This window comes from Mauremys mutica, chromosome 20 (assembly GCF_020497125.1).
Source record: "Mauremys mutica isolate MM-2020 ecotype Southern chromosome 20, ASM2049712v1, whole genome shotgun sequence".
NCBI lineage: Eukaryota > Metazoa > Chordata > Testudines > Geoemydidae > Mauremys > Mauremys mutica.
Window position 1 is genome coordinate 7,925,131 of NC_059091.1, and position 18,538 is coordinate 7,943,668.

Here is an 18,538-nt window from a genome sequence, read left to right on the forward strand (position 1 = left end):
GTTATGTTACTGTCAACTGCTTCAAAGTTCAGATGTTGTGCGGGGTGTGGGATGGGGGGGGTGTGGGCTGCTGCAAGGGCAGGAGCAGATGAGATGGTGTGGCCTTTTATTTTCTAGGTCCCTGCTGAGGGCCGGCACGCTTTATACCAGTGTCCAGCTGGAGAAAGAATTCCATGTTATCAGGTATCCCTGCTGACAGCGGAGTGTCGGATTGGCTCAGCTGCTCAACCTCAAGCTCTGGTTCCAGATCTGAAGGATGAAGGACAACAGGAGGGAGGGAGCTGGGAGCCTGTCCCCTAGCAGAAGCCCCCCAGTGAGCTCCCAAATGGAAGGTGGGTAGGATGTGCCCAGGCGTAAGTCCTACAGCAAGGCCCAAGGAGATGTGTGGGTTGGCAGCCTGTCTCTGACAGCCCTTGTGCAGCTGCCCTGGAAGTTGGGTCCTCCTCTGTCTCTGCAAGGGAAGTGTCATTACGGATCCGCCCAGTCTGCAAAGGAGCCGGAGTGAGAAAATTACCTGGAAAACATGCCTGGGGCCAGCTCACTCTTCAGCTGCAGCTTCTCTATAAACTTGGACCACAGCTGTGCTGCTCAAATTCCCAGTCAGCGCTACCTTGGGGCCCTGCAACCCCCATCTCACCGAAACAGACTTAAACACACATCCTGCACCTCGGGGAAGTCCTCTGGAACCTGCAGTTCTTGTGCATCTCTGAGGGCTCTCTGCCATGGAAACCAAGCTACAGTCCTATGATGTCATTACAAAACAAAACAGAGAAAAACCTCTAAGTGTAACCAACAGTATCCTTTGATTTCCTCACCCCCTCTATTCCCAATTACCTCCTGCGTATTAAACTGTACAGCGAGCTGTGCATAAGGCAGCTAGGAACTGGTGTGTGCATGTGACCCAGCCAATAACAAGGCAAGTTCTGTGTGAGTTTATAACACACTCCGGGTATTTTATTAAAGTTGATTTTACTCAGCTGCTTACCAGTAACTTTGTCAGTTACAAAGGTGTCAATAGCCACCCTTTAAATAGCCTCACAGTCCAATTAAACTTCCCCCAAGAATCATAGAATATCAGGAGATCATCTAGTCCAACCCCTTGCTCAAAGCAGGACTAATCCCCACACAGTTTTTTTTTTTTTTTTTTTAAAAACCCTGTTCCTTTAATGGCCCCCTCAAGGATTGAATTCACAACCCTGACTTTAAGAGGCTAATGCTCAAACCACTGAGCTATCCCTTCCTAGACTAGGACAACATTTTTAGAAAAGCAACTAGTGATTTTATCTACCTCACTTTCTGGGGGGGCGTATCTTAAAAGGAGTCTGATTTTCAGAAAGTGTTGATCCTTCCTCCTCTGCAAATTAGGCCCCTTTAAGGTGCTTCAAATTAGGCACCCAGAGGTTTACTCATGAGGGTGGTTTTTCCCTTTAACCCTGCACATTCCCCCTACCTGGAAATAACGTAGCTGTGGCACTTCCACTGGGCTCTATCATCCTTTCAGCGGGTTATTGTTTGATAAGCAAATGTAGATGTGAACAGGTTTGAACCCACTCAAACTCTGACCCTGCAATAAGTTAGCTTCTCCCTGTAATTTACACATTTGTTTTTTTCTTTTTAAAAACGATCAATTGGCTCTCGGCGTATTTTACTGTATTGTTGTGGTATTCAAAATAAAGAGGCCTTTTAAAAACAGTGCTGGGCGGTTTTCTTGGCTCGGCTGGGTTGGTTTTCTCGAGGAACACTGCTCTGTTGTTCTTAAAATCACTTTGCCATCTTGTAGTTTACTAGGGGTTGGGCTTCACCCTTCTCTCACCCCCATTAATCACTGAGACAGCACTTACTTCAGTAGGCCCCCAGCCCTTTTCATCTCCCAGTTAGTATGCAGCTCCGGAACCCTGCCTGCTTGTGCACTTTCTTATAATGGCCCCTGCCTTCCCTAGAAACTCACCCATTCCTCTGAACGGGAAGGTTCTCCGCTCTGCTTTGCAGGCATTTGTAGAAAGGTACATTTTCATCTGAGATTTTCCAGCAGGGCACCGACAATGTGTTTCCTCTTTTAGCAAGAACAGCAGCGTGTAGATCCACTTTCAGCCCCGTAGAATTCAGGGCAGGAGCTGGACAAGGCGTGGGTCGCTTTTGTAAGTTGAAGTGTAAAGTCTTATTGGAATTGTTTGGCGACCTTGTGATCACACGGGCTCTGCCGTGCCTTAAAACAAAACAGGGTAACAACAACAGAGCCTGCCCAGCTTTACGGCTCCTGAAAACAGGCAGAGGATAACTTTGTGCACAAACATAAAAATGTAAAACACATTGCAGGCCGGTTATTCCCATGGCCTCAGGCAATTATGATAACGCAACTTTCAAGTGTATTTTATTGTATCTCGCCCCCCCCAAGATGAATTACCCAGCAACTAAATCTACATATTGTAATTAACTGATAAATATTTAATAATGGTTAGAACTTTATCCATTTGCTCTTTCCATCAACAAACTTTAGGAGGTAAACAGGCAAATTGAAGAAGACATTTTCTTGCATTAGAAATTTCAAAGCTTGACTCTCTCTGCAATTTTTTTTTTTAAGTAGAAGAGTCTCTGTTTGCAAAGGAAATGTTAATTTAAAGGAACCTGTTAGGAGAAAAAAATAGCTTTGATCTGAAATAACAGCAAGATCTTTGTCAATTGCAGAACAAAGGTTGGGTTGTGCAGAATTCTTTTCTTGCTTAGGAGAAGTGTATTATCTTGTGTGTGTGTGTATGTGCTTGTGTGAATGGGTTTGTGTGTGTAACGTGTCTGTATCTATGAACATGTGTGTATGTGTGGGTATCTATGAGCACAAGTTTATATGAGGATGCCTGTGTGTATGTGTTTGTATATGTGTGCATAAGCATACGTGTCTGTGTGAGCATGTGTGTGTGCAAGTGTGTATGTGGGTGTGTCTATGAGCTTAATCTGGCTTCCACTGAAGCCAAATGCAGAACTCCCATTGACTCCAACGGAAGCAGGAGCAGGCCTTGTGCTTTTAAACCATAAATAAGATTAGCTGGAGTTGCCTGATGCACAGAACTAACGGATTTCAAAATGCCTCATTTGTGGTGTCCCTAAGGAAATGAGCACTTGAAGGCCTTCCTGGAAGTGTGTCTCACCCATGCCACCAACCCAGCCCTGCAGGAAAATGGCTCTGCTATAAGCGAATTACAACCCCATCCCTGGAATTAAATCAAAACTCAAAGCTAACTCAATTGTACCTAGTATGGCAGAAAGGTCAAAAGGGTTTCTTGCTCCATTTACAATAATTAACGCAGACCAGCAACTTCTCCCCTCGCCGACCCACTAATGGGCAAAGCAACACCCGGAAACCGGGTTAGAGAAGGAGTGATGCCACCTCCAGCGCCAGCTTTGAGTCCAGCTTCTTCCACCTTTTTAACAGGAGGAGCCGTAGTAGGTTACAAATTTCTTGATCTTCAGCACTGGGCTAAAGCAGCTTATCGACCGGGGGGATTAATGCGGGGTAAAGGAAGGAGAATGCTCTTGTGAAAGGGTCTGTGTGTATTTGTATGTGTGTAGGAGAAGGGCTTTGTAAGACCATCTTTGTGTATGTGTGTGTAGAGAATAAAGTCCTCGTAAGACCATCTCTGTAGGATAAAGCCCTGGTAGGCTGTCAGTGTCTGTGGGTGTATTTATATTTGTGTATGATAAAGCCCTTGTAAAAGAGTCGGGGGTATTTGTGTGTGTGTGTTTAGATTAAAGCCCTAGGGTGACCAGACAGCAAGTTTGAAAAATCAGAACGGGGGCGGGGGGTAATAGGAGCCTATATAAGAAAAAGCCCCCAACATCGGGACCGTCCCTATAAAATCGGGACATCTGGTCACCCTATAAAGCCCTGTAAGAGAGTCTATGGCTGCTCTACACCCAATTTTTGCACTGAGGTAACTGGATCAGTAATGTATTGATAGGAACTGTGTGTAGACGAACCTGCAGGGTTTTTGTGTGTGTAGAGAGTTATAAAACCCGTATTGAAGACAGCTGGCCGGGGGGGTGCCCTCCCCAGTACTTTAACGTGGTGGTTGTGAGTATTAACGTTAGTTTTAATATTGCAGTAGCCTCTAGGAGTCCTAGTCCTGGATCAGGCCCCCATTGTGTCAGGCACCGTACATGAGAGGCGCCGACTCTATGGGTGCTCCGGGGCTCAAGTGCACATGTCAGCACCCACCAGCCACAGCGGTTCGGCGGGGCCCCAGGGCTGGCTGCCGATCAGCTGTTTGGCGGGCAGGGGGAGAGGGTTGGGGCAGAGGGAAGGGCAGGGGACAGTGGAAAGAGGAAGATGGGTGGATTGGAAAGGGGGGGGGTCTCAGGAGAGGGGGCGGAGGAGGCCGTGAAGAGGCAGAGAGAGGGCGGGGCCTTGGGGAAGAGTGGGGGTGGCGCACCCACTGGGGAAAAACAAAACCCAGCGCCTGTGCTGTACATTATTGATTTGCAACACTCCAGTAGCATCTAGGAAGCTAGTCATGTGCCAGGACTCCATGGCGCTAGGTGCTGGACAGAGAAGAAAAATCTGGTCCCCGCCCCCAAAGACTGTATCTGTCCTTTTCTGCCCAGGCAAATCGGTTCACTCATCACAAACCCCTTCATGATGAAATTTGCTTCCGGCCAGGCATGATATAAACCTTACCCAGAGCTCAGCGATTGAAGAATCTGTAGGGAAAGGCATGAGTTAAAGCAATAGCAGCGATAATGCCTCAGGGACCTCCCCCGTCCATCCCCAATTTCATCACAACATACACCTACTAGCCATCCCCCCCACCACTAAGATTTTTGGCCTCACCTCTTCACTTGCAACTACAGGGGAACTAAGGCCCAGATTCTCCAAGGCATTTAGGTGCCTACCTCTCAAGGGGAGAATCTGGGCCTCAGGCCCTGGCTCAAGTTAAGCTGTCAGCACCTGCTCAAGTCTCCTGGATTTCTGTGGAGTGACTCCCGTTTTTGCTCTGTGCTATCTGACAGCAGGTTTTGTTAATCTGGCAACACGGCGCGAGGCATGTAAATAGAGCTATTTGCTGGATATTATAATTCAAGAGTGGTCAGATTGTTCCTTTGTAAATGCTCTCATGCTACACGCCTGCACAAATGATACAGTCATCCGAGAATGAGCATCACTTAGGATAATATGCAGCGCAAGAGCAGGTCCATTTAGCATGTCGTGAAACCCCCTCGCTTTGTGGAGTGCTGCTGTGGCTCAGAGTTGGGCCGCGGGAGCTGTGCGAATGCTGATAAGAGCAATAAGAAAGAAATAAACAGACAGACAAGCATTTTATAAAGCCTCCTATTTATTAATGTGCGGTCCTCAGTTTCCAGTTAAAGACCTCACTCGGCAGTACTGTGCAGCCACTTCTGGGGAGCAGCCCCATGTGTCCGGCTTGCCACCTGCCAATGCAAGCACCCATAAGCAGAGTGAGGGCCTTGGAGTGGATTTCAATGTAGCATTCTAATTCTACTATTACTGTCATAAATCCATTTGTCAAATGCCCTGGGAGACTCCATGGCCGTCAGCCTTGTAATAGTTTTTATTGCCAGCCTAATCTTTACAGATCGAATTAAGACTGGGGGACTTTATCAGCGGAGCGAGCTAGGTGAAGGGTTATGTGAGTATTTCATTTGTTCTACTATCAAAGGTGCATAGGCCTCTACCCCTGTCTGCCGCCATCAGGGCAAAAAACGCCTATTACTGTGTAATCAAATAGCCTTCAAGAGGCTCGCTCAGTGGGCTGATGTTCTGAATAAAGTAAGATGAATGTGGCATCTTTCCCCCAGTCTGAAGAGCAGGGGCTATAGCCTTGCATCATGATATTAATTCCCTTATTAAATTAAATAACACTAAGGGTTGTGTTGCTTTCATTAAGCATTGTGGGCGAATGAGCTGTCCCTACAGTCGTTCTTTCTCTCTGCACCATCCTTGTAATGCCGCACTAATTAGCAACAGGCTGGCAGAATGTTCTGCTGCCTCCCTCTCCTGATTCTTAATCGCTTTGAGTAATAAATAGACTACTCAGGACATGAGGCGGGGAAGGTGGGTACCATCAGCTAAGAGATGGTTGATAAAAGAAAGAAACTACCGGCCTCGAGTAGCATAGGGTTTGGTTCGGTGCCCAATGAAGCCAGTGGAAGGACTGCCAATGACTTCAGTGGGCATCAGGTCAACCCCGTAGGCCCAATACAGGAAATCGCTTATGAGATCATAGAAACATAGGAATTGTCAGAATGGATCAGAGCCAAGGTCCGTCTAGTCCAGTATCCCATTTCTGAGAGCACCCAGCACTAGATGCCGCAGAGGAAGGTGTAAGATCTCTACTGTAGACAGATGGGTTTCACACATTCTTCATCCTGATCACTAACAGTTAGAGGCTAGTTTACACCCTGAAGCAGGAGGTTCACTATCCCTTCCAACATTTGTTTTCATTAATTATGGTAACTCTGGATATTCTTGCTAGCCATATAAATGTCCAATCCCTTTTCAAACCTTGCTAAATATTTGGCTTCAACAACTTCATGTGGCAGTGAGTTCCACAATCTAATCACACACTGTCAGTTTTTAGTGTCCCCATTTTTAATTTAATCAGATGGCCCCTTGTTCTTGTGCTTTGAGACAGGGAACAGAGAAGCTCCAGATCACCCTTCTCTAGACTGTTCATTATTTTATATACTTTTATCATGTCCCATCTTCTTTGTTTCCTTTTGAGTCCCACTCTTTTCCCTCTTTCTTCATATGAGATTTTTTTCCAGGCTCTGGGACATCCTCTTTGCTCTAAACTCCCTCCAATTCTGCAAGGTCAAATCCAGCGCTATTCAGCAATGCACATAAGTCCCAATTTGGAACAGCATCCCTATTCAAGAAAGATATGTAAGCACATGCTGAACTTTAAGCATGTACTTATGTCTAGGGCTGACTGAACATTTTCCACCAAAACTTCTTTTATGATGGAAAACTGGGTTTCCAACTACATTTTCATGGAAAGTCTCATTTTTCATGATTTTTTTTTGATTTTTCATCAGAAAATAAAAATATTTGTGTGTGTGTGTGTGCGTGTGTGTGTGAAATTCTTCAATTTTCACTAAATATTTTTGGTTTTTAGTTGCTGGAAACTAAAAAAATAAAATAAAATAGCTTTTGTTTTTTCAATCAGATATTGACATTTCCACTGGAAAATTTCAAAGAAAACTGGAAAAAAATGTTTTCACCCACATTTTCTGCAGTGGGGGTGGGGAATCCAGCCAGCTTCAAGGACGTCAATGGAAGGTGTAGATGCTCATCACCACTAAAAATCACGTCACATATGTAGGTGCTCAAACAGGGATAATTTGCTGAGTCTCAAGCACCCAAGTTTGAAAATCTGGGCCTCGGAGTTTGTCCCGATGGGCTAGTTGATAAAGTCAGGTGAGCAGCAACGGGCCCAGTCTTTGCAATGCAGCACTGAAAAGCTTTGGGTGAGATTCTCAAAGCTGGAGCTGGATACTCCCATTAACAAGTCACAAAGCTCTGGAAAAAGCTCAGCCTTTCGTTTATAAATGAAACAGCTGAATGCTATTTGGGTGGGGGCAAAATGTGCGTGTGCTTGGAGGGAGGGCGTGCCAAATTTTGCTCAAGCAATGGCCCATCTGAATTTTCCTCGGTGTTTATTCTTTCCTGTTAATAAGCAGCGGACACTGACAGAAACTCTGCGTCAGGAGCTGCGGTTATCTCTTTATCTGTTGCAAATCAGTCGCTCAGCAGCTTGTCACCGATGCTCCCTTCTTCACGCCAAGGGCGTGTAGGTGAGGAAAGACGAAGCCGACATTCCTGAAGGGGCTGCGGAGGGAGGTGTCTCGGCCCAGGAGCTGTGCAGTACCGCCAGGCAGCACAGGCCTCCTTATGACGGGCTCAGCCCGAAACAGAGCCAAAGAGCTGGGAACCGCAGCCGATGGGGTCCTGCATTCTTCAGCGGTTGCCTTTTGTTCTTAGACCAACTGCACACGCTGTGGGTTTGTTCTCCAAGGAGGCCAGGTCCTGCTCTAACTTACAGCTTGTCTACACGTGAAACTACAGTAGCACACCTGCCCAGCTTTTGCGCTTCAGTGCACACGTTACCTATGCCGACAGGAGGGGTTCTTCTGCTGACGTAAGTAATCCACCTCCCCAAGAGGGTGTGGCGAAGTTGACAGAAGAATTCTTCTGTCAACATAGCGTTGTCTACACAAGGACTTAGGTCAGCTTAACTACACTACTCATGGATGCGGATTTTTTCACATCCCTGAGCAACATAGTTATGCCAGCATAATTTACTAGTGTAGATGAGGCCTTAGACTCAGGTGTACATTCAGAGACCGTGTACTGGCATAGTATTCAAAGGTCAGAAAGGACCTCTGTGGTCACCTAGTCTGACCTCCTTCCCCAAAATAATTCCTGGAACAGATCTGCTAGAAAACCATCCAATCTTGATTTTAAAATAGTCAGTGATGGAGAATCCACCATGACCCTTGGGAAGTTGTCAATTACTCTCACCGCTAAAAATGTGTGCCTTATTTCCAGTCTGAATTTGTCTAGCTTCAATTCTAGCCATTGGATTGTGTTATACGTGTCAGGTCGGAGTGTGGAAACACCACACCTCCTAGTGACACAGCGATGACGGAAAACCCCCAGGGTAGGTGCAGCTAGGCCAACAGAAAAGTGCTTCTGTCAGCATAGCAAACATCATTTGGAGAGATGGCATTTCTCCTTCTTTCCGGTGTATGCTTCATCTGCACTAAGGGGCTTTGCTAGCATGGGCGGTGTAGGGTACATATAGCTTGAGTAACTCCTCTGGAATCAACAGTGTCACACTGGTTATTATTCCAATGTAAAGGGCCTGATTGGACTGTACACAATGGAAGGACTCCCACTGACATCAATAGGTCTGATTCTCCTTTACACTAAGGTCCCTTTACACTAAGGCCCTTGTTAGAGTGGTGTAAAAGTGTTTCAGTGTAAATGAGGATGAGGGTCCAATGAGCTTTGGATGAAGCCTTAAATAACAGCAGAATTTGGCCCAAAAACGTGAGTTCCATTATTGGGTTCTCTGTTGCCGTTCATCTTCCGCAGTCATTTTCACCAGTGCCAACAGAGTGTAAAACACAGCCCTTCTGCTCTGACTTTACACCCATTTTCCACTGGTGTAAATGTTGGCATGGGCCAGGATTGTCAAAGAAGCATCTGACTCTAAATGGGATTTCAGCATCTAATTCTCTGAGGCCCAATTGACAAGCCCAACCAGAAACTGCACAACAATGGTGAATAAGGCCCCACTGATGTCCAGCAGTATTCATGCTGCCCATTGAAGGGAAATAGTCGTCTGATGGTTTCTGGAGCTATTGATCCATGGAAAATTGGCTTTTCAATATGAAATATAAACATGGTCAGCTGCTAATGCTGGTCAGCATGTCCCATAAAGAGAAAGTTAGGGTAATAATAACAATATCTGTCAGCTAGCCCTTTTCATCTGTTGATCTCAAAGGGCTGTATCATTCACCCTGTTTTACAGATGGGGTAACTGAAGTGAGTTGCTAGGGTCATCCCATAGACCATGAGTCTACTGACTTATGAGGAGAGGCTGAGGGAACTGGGATTGTTTAGTCTGCAGAAGAGAAGAATGAGGGGAGATTTGATAGCTGCTTTCAACTATCTGAAAGGGGGTTCTGAAGAGGATGGATCTAGACTGTTCTCAGTGGTACCAGATGACAGAACAAGGAGTAATGGTCTCAAGTTGCAGTGCAGGAGGTTTAGGTTGGATATTAGGAAAAACTTTTTCACTAGGAGAGTGGTGAAGCACCGGAATGGGTTACCTAGGGAAGTGGTGGAATCTCCTTCCTTAGAGGTTTTTAAGGTCAGGCTCGACAAAGCCCTGGCTGGGATGATTTAGTTGGGGATTGGTCCTGCTTTGAGCAAGGGGCTGGACTAGATACCTCCTGAGGTCCCTTCCAACCCTGGTATTCTATGATTCTATGACCAGTGGCAGAGCTGGGCGCAGAACACAATACCAGTTCAATGCCTTATCCACTAGGACACAATACCACACTCTTTTCATATTATAAAAGAAACTTTGACAAACTATTTCTGGATGAGGGTGAAGAAACTTTCATCTCAGTTCCCTGTTGTTCTTGTCCTTGCACCATTTAAAATAGTGAGGAGATTGTGCAAATGCTAGTGAGCATGGGAGTATTTCACACATACTACACACAGGTGTAAATGACTTTGCAAGAGTCAGACCAATGGAAAATGTAATCCGATTTCGCTTAGAACTGGTCTGCAATAATGTTGCACTAGTGTAATGAAAGGTGTGATTTTAAACAAGTGCCACTTTGCATATGGAAACTTCAGTCCGTTTAGTTTTGTTCACAAAACTAAATGGCTATAACTAGTTTGGAACTGATATGATTGTCCACAAAGTGTTTAACTAATTCATTTGTAAAACCAATTTAAGACAAACGGGTGCAACTCCTGTCTATAGACAATCCATTAGTGGAATATTCATTGGTTCCATCTGTGGAACATCATCTTCATAGAAAAACAAGGTGTGTTTTCTACATTGAGTTAGGTCTGGTCTACACTTCAGCATAGCTACATCATTTAGGGGTGTGGTTTTTTTAAACCAAATTAGCTGAGTCAGTATAAACGTTTATATTGGCGTGTTTATGTTTCTCAAGCCTGGTCTACACTGAGAAGTTAGGCTGACAGAGCTATGAAAAATGTCTTGCCCTGTGCAATGTAGTTAGATCACTCTAACACCCACTGGAGACCCAGCTAGATCAACAGAAGAATTATTCCATCAAACTAGCTACCACCTCTCAAAGGAGTGGATTGACTACAGCAATGGAAAAACCCCATCCACTGTAGTGCTTCTAGTATAAACACAGGCTTAGGAACCAGTATTGGTGTAAGCTATACCAGCAGAAGTACTCTAATGCTACTATAAGTGGTGTCTACACTAGGTCCAGGTCTACACTAAAAATCAGCATAGCTGTGCCAGACAAGGGTGTGAAAAAACCACACCCTCTAAGCCAACACAACTATGGCAGCAAAACCCCAGTGTAGATGTAGCTAAGCCAATAGAAATGCACTCTATCAGCATAGCTAATGTTAGTCAGGGAGGTGGTTTTACTACACCAACAGAATAACTCTTATTGGCATAAGCTGTGTGTACACTAGGGGGCTCGCTGGTATAGCTATGCCACCAAAACTTTTCTAGAGTAGACAAGGCCTTAGCTATCCAACAAATCAAAGGTAGATTTTACCTTGGTGTAGCTAGTCCAAGTCAATCCTACACCCCTCCACGTGGGGTTTACTTGGCTTACCTACATCGAGTTCAAAATAACAGGGCCTTGTCTCCTTTAGGATTTTATAGTGAGACAGGTACGTCCATGTACTATCCTTCTTTGCAGTCAAGACATACTCTCCATTGCCAACATGCCACCAGCATGAGTTGTAACAACCCTGGGAGGTCTCCTAGAAGATACTTTGCAGAGAACTCCGTAAAAACATAAAAATGGCCATACTGGGTCAGACCAAAGGTACATCTAGCCCAGTATCCTGTCTACCGACAGTGGCCAATGCCAGGTGCTCCAGAGAGAATGAACCAGAACAGGGAATCACCCAAGTGATCCATCCCCTGTCACCATTCCCAGATTCTGGCAGAGGATAGGGACACCATCCCTTCCCATCCTGGCTAATAGTCAGTGATGGACCTATCCTCCATGAACTTATCTAGTTCTTTTTTGAAGACAAGATTAGATACAATGATTGGGAGAGGAACTGTCCAGTTATACTAAGAGCTGGACGACGCAGGAATTCTCTTCCACAACATCGGTGTGTCTTTGCTGGCCAATGGGCTATCAACATCATCCCCTGATCTCTAGGGAAGCAAAGGTACTTCTTTTCTTAAATGCCTGTATGAAGAATCTCTTTAATTTAGTAGGGAAAGGAATAATAAGAATCAACGGCAGGAAGTCGAAGTCAAACTAATTCAAATGACAAACAAGGCACCAATTTTTACCAGTGAGGGTGATTAACCACTGGAACAAACTCCCAAGGGAAGGGGTGGATTCTCCATTACTTGGTGTCTTCACATCGTGACTAGATGCCTTTCTGGAAGAGATGCTTTGCTCAAACACAAGTTACTGGGGTTATATAGAGGAATAACTAGATGAAATTCTCTGGCCTGTGTGACAGAGGAGATCAGACTGGATGATACTAATGAATGGTCCCTTCTTGCCTTCAACTCTGTTAATCTAGCAAAAGGCAGAGCTCCCCTTCACTGCAGGCTTAAGGATTTAGTTTAGAGGTATAGGGCTGCCCAGAGGATTCAGGGGGCCTGGGGTCTTCGGCGGCGGGGGGCCCTGCTTCGGCGGTAATTCGGTGGCGGGGGGTCCTTCCGTTCTGGGACCCGCCGCCGAAGTGCACCGAAGATCTGCGGCAGGGGGCCCCCATGGCCGAATTACCACTGAAGACCCGGGTCCCGCTTCGGTGGTAATTCCGCCACGGGGGGTCCTTCTGCCCCAGGGTGGAAGGACCCCCCGCCGCCGAATTGCCGACAATGACCTGAAGTGGAAGAAGCTCCAGGGGCCCGGGCCCCACGAGAGTTTTCCGGGGCCCCTGGAGCGAGTGAAGGACCCCGCTCCAGGGGCCCCGAAAAACTCTCGTGGGGGCCCCCCTGGGGCAAATTGCCCCACCAGCCCCCCCTCCCCCCCCGGGCGGTCCTGTAGAGGTAAATACAAGTGCAGACCAAAGCTTGGGGGCCTGACTTGGCTCTCAGTTTCACCAGTGTAATTCCAGAGCAACACACTTTGACACAGAGTTGAGTTTGGCCTTGCCACAACTGGAGGGTTGCCCCATATTCAGCTACCGTTGGCCAACAGCGGCATACATTCAGCAGCACAAGTGTAGCCTGCATTGTAAAAAACTAAATGGATATAACCAACCTGAAACAGCTATGAGTGTCAACAAAGGGGTTCACCAACTCATTTTTTAAACCAGTTTATGTGAAACCGGTACAACTCCTGTCTAGTGTAGTGTAGACAGGGTAAACTGCTATACGCCATGATTTCCACAGGTGCAGTTAACTCCGGTTTCTAGCAGTTGTAAACAGGGGGGCTGGAACAAAGTGTATAGTGGGGATGCTGGGAGCCATTGAACCAAACTGTAAACCCTGTATATGATGGAAACCACTTCATGCCAGGGAGTGCGGCAGCACCCTTAGTTCCAGCACTGATGGCTCTAAACTGCACTGGAGGAAATAGTAACTGCACCTGTCTACACTAGGGGGTTGCATTGGTGTAGCTACGCTAATGGCTGTAATCGGGGCAAATCCCCCAGTATAGAGAAGGCCACACTCCAGATTTACACTAGTGGAACAGAGTAGAATTTGGACCTACACACTCAGAAGAAATTGACCTCACTGCGCCGGGCACCGAACAGGGCTGCCCAGAGGATTCAGGGGGCCTGGGGCAAAGCAAGTTTGGGGACCCCTTCCATAAAAAAAAGTTGCAGTACTATAGAATACTATACCCTGTGCGGCCCGGGTGCCTGAGGCAAATTGCCCCACTTGCCCCCCCCCTCCCCGGGCAGCCCTGGCACCGAAAGGGGGAAATGCCTTCTGCAAATGTATCCCCAAAGTTTCTTTTCTTCCCTTTATTAATCACAGAAGGAAAGGCAGTTCCTTTCCCCTTCAGTAAATATAGCAGAGCCGTTAATTCTGTCTGCAGAGCCCTCAGCTCACTCAACTTTCTCTCTGTTTAGCTCCTGCCAGAAACAATAAATAGATGAGCTCAAATGTTCATTCACCATATCCTAATTCACCAGTCCATCCTTGTTGAACAAAGCACTTAAGCCCATGCATGATGTTAAGCATGTGCTTAAAGTTAAGGGTATGCTTGAGTGCTTTGTTAGATTGCAGTACTGACAACCTCAACCATGCAAAAATTTTGAGAGTGGCTTAAACATGAGATTTATTTTATAATAAATTGGAGGGTTCCTCTGGCTTAGGGCTTTTGAACATTTCGGGGCCTGGTTTTCAAGCTTTTCTCCACAACCAGGAGGGTGGGAAATTTTTCTGTTACAATTAAAGTAGTGATGCTCATATATTCGCCTGACTCCTGGAGCAGGGGCTATTAAAAAACACCCCAAAATATCACAAGACTCGTGAGAAAATCGCAAAAGATTGCAACTGGGGTGGATGCAAGCACATGCTGAAATACTTTGCAGAATTAGGGCACAAATCACTTAAATGGGACCAAGCTTGGGCCCTGTCTCCATAGAAATCCAATGACTTTGCTCTGTACTGATTTTATTGTCAATTGTGTGCATGACTCCCCTTCTGGGTTTGGGTGCCACCACAATACCTCGGACCAGCTCCCACCTCTCCTCCCCATATTTTGCAGATGCAGCTGATTCAAGTGCACTATGAAAAGGACTGGATTTCTGAATTAGATGTGACGCCTTATTGGCATTGTATATAATCCTGAGTTTTCCCCCAAATAAGAGCAAAGTATCAACAGTGCCTTCTGTTTCTAAATGTGCTGCTGCCATTGGCTGATGGACAGTTATTGAAGTAACCCAGCAGTGGGATTTTAAATGGTTATAATATGAACCGCTCTCAAGGTAACCATTACTATCTCTTAAAAACATTTTATTACTAGGGCAAATGTATGTTTTAGCAATGCTCAGATGGCTACTTAATGTCATGTTTATCCCAGGCCAGAAGCTCCTTGAAATAAATGAGAATTTAAGATCCAGTTTCTCTTTTTGTGTAATGGAGCTAAAGTTGTTTAAATCATCGGCTTCCTTATAAATGTTTCACTTTAAAAAGTCGGCCTATTCTTCTCCATTAAAAGTTCATTCATCACAAGTGGGGAAAGGGGAAACTGTGGCAAATATCTTTCGGGAAAGATTGATGGAGATGGAGAATGGTCTCTTTAAATCATGGCTCCACGCAGCGTTAGTCTCTAGTCCTGAGAATGGGGCAGCGTGCCGTCCCGATGCTGCAGAAGCAGATTGAGAAGGAGATTGTGACATCGGATACAACTATCCTGCAAATGAAGGGGTGATCCAAGGTATGCTCATGTTAGCTTTAATCTAGCTATTGCAAGTAACAAGAGCATTGAAGATGTGGTGGCATGGACTTCAGAGCAGGTTAGGTATATACTCAGGGTCCCTGGTGAGCTTATACTGGGGTGGCTAGCCCATGCAGAAGCTGTGCCATCACGTCTACACTACTCTTGTTACCTGCACTAGCTAGATTAAAGCGACTGCAGCTACGCCAAGCCATGCTACAACCACATACATTTCAGTGCAGACATACCCCTAGAGAGTCACACAACCCTAGTACCTGATTCCACCCCTACCTGCTCCAGTCACTATATCCCCTGCCCTGTGCCGAGTGGCAGTGCCCATCCCCTGACACACTGGTACGGCTGCTTCTGCTGGTACATGTGGAGGGCACAACGGGGGGCCTTTTCCCTCCACACCCAGAGGCACAGGAGAGCAGAGTAGTCCCAAAGCAGCTGCTCTCCTCCACCCCGTGCTGCTCCCACACAATGGGTAGCCAGCGTGGGAGATTTTACACCTCCTTACTCTACAGGGTGGCATGTGAGATGGGCCACCCGCCAGACCTACGTTTTCAAAAAAGATCAATTTATTATTTATTTCTTCAAATGTTTAAAATAAAATATAGATCTACTGGACTGTGGCTATCTCGTAGAAGTCACACGTGTATTAAAGTTCCATTTATAAGCAGTACATAAAGGGTTAACCGATGGGTCATAGCTATCTCAATCAATTGTTATACTGCCCAGGCTGTGTATAATTAGGCTTGGCAGAATTTTTTTTTTTAATATAATTTTGACAGATAATGTCAGTGTTTATTTTAAATCATTTTTTCCCAACTTTTATTGACTGAAATTTCAACAGTTGCCGGAAATTGTGAGGGGTGTCAGAAAGTAATTATTGAATGGTAGCACCGATGTAGAGATTCACGAAGTTAAAGCTTTATACCCACTACGGCACGTATATAAAGTCAATATCCTCAAATCAAACCTGAATACATCCTTAATTAGCACTTTTGCCTACCTGTACATTTCGATTATTAACTGTGAACATATTTTTTTCGTCAGTTTGTGTGTGTGTGTGTGTGTGTGTGTTGAAATCAATGTTTACCAACATTTACTGATAAAAATTGAATCCATCCAAGCCTACCGATAATCATGGCTAGTAAAGAGATCTATAGTACCTTCTACTGATGTGTTTATAACCATCAGTAATGCAAACTACTCCAGTCTGTAAATACATGTAATCAAATACTCATAGTCCACTACTGACTGCTGCGCCAGCCAGAGTGACTACAGTTGATGATGTCACACCAGACATCATGTAGTGAAGTTCCCAGATCAGGGTCAATCCTGGGAATCCATGAACCCATTGATTTCAATGGAGCTACAAACATTTACTCCTGCTGCAGATCTGCTCTTGGGGGTGAGATCCTGGCTCCATTGCAGTGAATGGGAAAACGCCCATTGACTAGAGTGGAGCTCAGAATTCAACCCATGTCCTATTGTGCTAGGCACTGTAAAAACATGTAACTAAGAGCTTACAGCCTTATGTAAACCGGTTGTAAATGGAACTTCAGTATAAAATGAAGAGGGAGGATGGTCTCCTGGGTCTGGATTGTGAAAAATGTCATGCTCTGTGCAACAGAGTTAGGTCGACCTAACCCCCACTGTCAATGCAGCCAGGTTGACAGAAGAAATATGATAATAGGGTGCTGTTCAATCTAGCAGAGAAAGGTTTAACATGATCCAATGGCTGGAAGTTGAAGCTAGACAAATTTTGACTGGGTGTAAATTTGTAACAATGACAGTAATTAACCACTGGAACAACTTACCAAGGGTAGTGGTGGATTCTCTGTCACTGATCATTTTAAAATAGGGATTGGATGTTTTTGTAAAAGATCTGCTCTAGGAATTCTTTTGGGGGAAATTCTATGGCCTGTGTTATACAGGAGATCAGGCTAGACGATCACAATAGTCCTGTCTGGCCTTGTAATATTTTAATCTATCTATGAAAAAATCAAATTCGTTAACAAAGCATATACACAGTCATACACACGCACCTTTTAAAGGATTCCCTCCTTCTAGCAACAGCCTTACTGTTTCTTCAGATGGTTCACGGTTGTTTTGTGTTATTTTTTTTGTTACATCTATGTATAAGTACAGGATGCAAAAAACATTCAAGTTGTTGTCTTATGACATGTGCTTTCGTATCAATTAACTTGTGCTTCCTTATGCAAAATAAATTTCATTTATAATAGCTCCACGTAAGATTTTCTTTGTGTGTTTGTGTCCTAACTCTAGGGGGTGGTAGCACTTGCATAGTTAAGGGTGAGATACAGCTGATATTTCTAAGCACCTGCTGATTTAGATTGTCTTCAGCGAACATAAGAACATGGGACTTCCCAGGCAGGACTGTACCTGAGGTCCGTCTAGCTCAGTATCTCACCTCTGACAGTGGTCATCACCAGATGCTGCAGAGAAAGGTGTGAGAACTTGGCAGTAGCATACATGGGATACTCTGTCACTCCCCTGAGGTCTCATCCTGGTCTCTGTGGGTATGTTTACACTGCAGTGTGAACCCAGGGCTAGTAGAATTCGAATTAGCAGATGCGGAGTTTGTTAACCTAGAGCAGCAGTTCTCAAACTGTGGGTCGGGACAGCAGAGTGGGTTGTGACCCCATTTTAATGGGGTTGCTCGGGCTGGCGTTAGACTTGCTGGGACTCAGGGCTGAAGCCAAAATCCAAGTCTCACCACCGGGGGCTGAAGCCCTCAAGCTTTGGCGCCCCCCAGGATGGCAGGGCTCGGGCTTTGGTCTCCCTTCCCGAGGTTATGCAGTAATTTTTGTTGTCAGAAGGGGGTCACGATGCAACGAAGTTTGAGAAACCCTGATCTAGAGCTTGAGCATCTATACTCATTTGTAACCCCAGGCTACGAATTGATGAACCCTGGGTCTCAACCTGGGGCTCCAGTGTCTATATTGCATTACGTGGGCCCAAGTCCAACCACCCAGACCCTAAGGCCACCAAGCGTCCTCCCAAAATGTGGCCTCTCTAGCCTTTTGTTCATGGTGCAGTGTGGGAAAACCTGATTCTCCACCAAACTTGACTGTCCAGAGGACAAAGAAAGTTGGCCCTTGGGATTGTGGGATGCTTTTGGCAGACTCCTGAAGCACAAGTCCAGTGGAGCGGTGTCTACACTACAAAGCAATAGGACTTGAACCCTGGGTCCTGGCTTGACTGAGGCTCAGACCCATCACCCCCATGGGTTCCTGGGACTCTGGTTCTGAGCCCTGATTAGCACAATTTGTGTCTAGATGGAAAGGGAGGGGAGGTTAGACTTGAGCCTGAGTTTGAACCCGGGTTTATATTGCAGTGTAGACATACCCTAAGCATCAGAGATTGGCTAAAACCCCAGAGCAGGAGGCTTAACATT

The 18,538-nt window shown here is 45.6% G+C and overlaps 1 protein-coding gene across 5 annotated transcripts in view; it reads left to right on the plus strand.

The window, feature by feature from the left end:
* LOC123353676 (homeobox protein Hox-B1-like) overlaps positions 1-18,538 on the plus strand; it is a 134,062-nt gene that overhangs the window by 66,014 nt on the left and 49,510 nt on the right. For 4 of the 5 annotated variants that reach the window (XR_006574553.1, XR_006574554.1, XR_006574555.1 and 1 more), the window contains one exon: positions 118-1,145. The exons of the other annotated variant lie outside the window; for it this stretch is intronic. The gene's annotated coding sequence lies outside the window, so the exon portion shown is untranslated. Of the gene's footprint in view, positions 1-117; positions 1,146-18,538 lie in introns of those variants that run through there. 5 annotated transcript variants of the gene reach the window in all.